The sequence below is a fragment of the Notothenia coriiceps genome, unplaced genomic scaffold (assembly GCF_000735185.1).
Source record: "Notothenia coriiceps isolate Sejong01 unplaced genomic scaffold, NC01 NC01_scaffold00017479, whole genome shotgun sequence".
NCBI lineage: Eukaryota > Metazoa > Chordata > Actinopteri > Perciformes > Nototheniidae > Notothenia > Notothenia coriiceps.
The window spans coordinates 1-3,507 of record NW_011350180.1 but is presented as its reverse complement, the minus strand read 5'-3'; the positions used below and the strand labels follow the sequence as shown (position 1 = coordinate 3,507).

Below are 3,507 nucleotides of genomic sequence, written 5' to 3'. Positions count from 1 at the left end.
AAACACAAGTCATGTGCTCGGAAATGCTGTTCAACCATTGGTCAGACATTAAGGGGGTAAAAACGCAAATCCCGGCAATTTCTACCGGAGCCTCCGCCATGGAGCATCGGCACTTTCGGCAGGTTATTCTCATGCTGCTGTTAATCTGGAGATCAACAGACTCTAGCGGCCCGCGCATATGATTATATAATCAGACAACGTCAGTTAAAAAACATTATAACACATAATGAGAGACGTTTTGCAGTCAGGAGGGGCGTTTCACCGACGACAGGTGTTCTTACTTTTATGTAGTTGACGGAGAATTTTTACTGTTACGACACTGTTCAACACTTTATTCTGCTTCACTCTTTAACTAAACAACCGCGGATGTCTTCAAAATCTTTAGCGTGACGCTTAAATACGCTTCCTATGTTTTGGTGCGGACTGCGTTCACACCAGCGATGAACCGCTCCAGAGTTCACTAGCAAGCGCTCCGAGACCTATTTTAGCGGACCAGAGTCCGGTTGTTTAGTTCACTTCAGAGGTCTCGGACTGCGTTCACACCGACCCAAACGAACCGCACCAAGCGGCTAAACGCACCAGGGTTCGATTCAACCGGACTAAACAAGGCAGGTGTGAATGCGCCCTTAAAAACACTCATTTAAAAGCAAAGGAACATGAATGAAAGTCACAGCGCAGTGTGAGATACACACATCTGAAATGTTTGGCTCTGACTCTCAATCATTGCTTACTTTTTAGCAGAAATAGTTTTCTTTGACCTCCCTTTCTTTCTACTTTCTTGTCCTTCAGTGCAGGACAGTCTCTTACCTTGTGGCCCTTCCTATATGCTATAACTCCATATGCAAAACATGAGGAAATTGATTTTGTTTTTGATTCTTTTAAAATGGAATATCTTTGCATTTCCTATTTCCCGTCATACAAAATTGCTTACCAAGTGTTCTTATGTCCCCACTGGAATACAAATACATTGAATTGGTGCTTTTGCAGGATTACTGGTGGTAGTTTAATAGTTCCTTTTGATACATTTTAAAACTCTTTTATTTACTTTTAAATCCCCCAATGCCCCCATGCTACCTCTCTGAGCTGCTACACCCCCACTCGCCTTTATTCAGGTCAGCTGATCACCTCCTGATTGTTTCCAGAACAAAGCTAAAGCACAAAAGGGGGGCCATGCTTTCGCTGCTGCCGCCCCTGTTATTTGTCTTTAGTTGCTCGTAAAGCGCTTTGAGCACCAGGAAAAGCGCTATATAAAAATAACACGTATTATTATTATTATTATTATATGTCTCGTCTTAAAACCAATGTCTTCTCCTTGCGTTCTGCACTTTGTAGATGGTAGTGCTTTTAAATTGAACACTGTTTTTACTATATGGCTGTTGTTTTTACTTATCTTAATTTATTTTGTGAGCTGCGCTGTGTGATTTTGTATTCCTCTGTACAGCACTTTGGTCAGGAGGTTTTAAAGTGGTTTATAAATAGAATTGGATTGGAACTAATCGATCTATCCATCCCTCCATCTTCTCCCACTTATCCGTGGTCGGGCCGTGGAGGTATCAGTTCCAGCAGAGAGCCCCAAACGTTCCTTTCCCCTCATCAACCAGCTCTGACTGGGGGGTCCCAAGGCGCTCCCAGGCCAAGAGATATAATCCCTCCACCTGGTCCTAGGTCTACCCCTTGGTCTCTTCCCAGCTGGACGTGCCTGGAACACCTCCCTAGGGAGGCGCCCAGGTGGCATCCTAACTAGGTGCCCGAACCACCTCAACTGGCTCCTTTCGACGTGAAGGAGGAGCGGTTCAACTCCGAGTCCCTCCCGGATGACCGAACTTCTCACCTTATCCCTAAGGGAGACGCCAGCCACCCTGCGGAGAAAACCCATCTCGGCCGCTTGTACCCGCAGAACTAATTGATGTGTTAATGAATTAAGAACACACACTATTTATTGGCCATAATATATGCTTAAACTAATTAGATATATTTGAGCTATCAGCCTCTGCAAAGACGTTAAGAAATGTTGTTTTTTTTATACATTTTTGAGCTATTTTAACCTCATTGGAAAGGTGCAGAACATGACCATGACTTCCCGATGATCCAGTCATGAGTGTTAGTGTTGTATACCTTTAGTTATACAGGTGAAGTAGTCGTTGTCTCCCTCTCCAATCTGCTCTCCTGCAGCTTTCCTCTTGTCCGGATGGTGCTTCAACACAATCCCTTTGTCTGTGGAGCAGAGAGTCAATAACATTATTTACTGGAAATCGAATACGAGGGTCCATTAGAGCAGGAGGAATAACACATATACTCACGGGCGGTTTTGATCTGTTTCTGCGTGGCTTTGTACCTCAAGTGTGGAAGCCCGAGGACACAATAGTGATCTTGATTCTGACAAACAAAATTATAATAATGAGTTTAATTGATTATATTTTGTGCATGTCCTTTATCTTTATACAATGTTACAAATTGTTTCATTACATTTAATTAATCAAATATCTTTAAATTAACTCTAAAACATACAAAGGTTACTGAACCTAACACATTGATCGATGGTAATTAAAAACAATTCGCTTTTTGTGCCGAAACAAATAAATAATATTGGGAAAAAGGAAATAATCTATCGGTCGCTCAACTCAGACATATATCCAAAGTCTTATTCCAGCCTCTCAGATGTGCGGATTTCTTCTATTAGAAGTTTAAATTGTTGTAAATTGAATATATTTGATTTTGAAGAAGCTCAAGATGCCCAAAAACAGTAGGTTGCATTAAAAAGGCGTGTGATGTGTTCTTTAAAACGCCGCTCTCAAAAGAAAGCAGAAGCCTTCAAGGTCCACTATTATACTGTTCTTCATCAATATATCCCAGGTCTCAGATATATCCAGAGCCTCTCTCTGATTGGCTGAAACTCCAAACAGGTAATTGCAGCATCCTGTTATCCCCCCAGAGGGGACACGTGTTGTAGAAGAGACATGAAGAAGTGGATTTTGCACAATAGGTGACCTTTAGTTCCCGAGATATCTTTGGATCTTTACCTTCCAGTCTTTGGGGTCGAGGGTCCGCAGCATGGGGTATTCCTGCAGCACGAACTCCTCGTCCTCCGACTCCTCTGAGGACTGCTGCTCCTCCTCCAGCTCCTGGAAAGAGGCTGAAGCGGTCCTGTTCCTCCTCTTGATGTACGCCTCGAACCAGCGGCCCACCGGCTCCACCTGGATCTGCACCGAGGCTGAGGACACGGAGTAGAGGACACTCGAGTTCAGAGGCGTTTAAAAACTCATAACACATTTTGTACTATTTAGCCTTTTAGGAAGCAAACTCCTGGGGTGTTTCTCAATGACGAGGACGCTTCCTTGGCAGGACCATGGATGTATAATAAGAACTGGATACAGCGTGGGAGGCGGGGTCTCATTCTTTCCTATGAGAGCTGCTCATTGGCGCATGAAGTCAAAATGGCCCAACTTTTGAGAGAGCGAAACGTCACAGATTACCCATCATGCCTAGCTTTCAGAGCAGAAGAACCCG

General features: G+C 43.6%; 1 long non-coding RNA gene across 1 annotated transcript; it reads right to left on the bottom strand.

Moving 5' to 3' along the window:
* Positions 1 to 2,117: 2,117 nt before the first annotated feature.
* LOC104950404 (uncharacterized) lies at positions 2,118 to 3,214 on the bottom strand. Its single transcript, XR_798913.1, has 3 exons — positions 3,021 to 3,214; positions 2,301 to 2,376; positions 2,118 to 2,214 (listed from the first exon to the last, which is right to left on the bottom strand). It is a non-coding gene; the product is annotated as an uncharacterized lncRNA (long non-coding RNA).
* Positions 3,215 to 3,507: the final 293 nt, after the last annotated feature.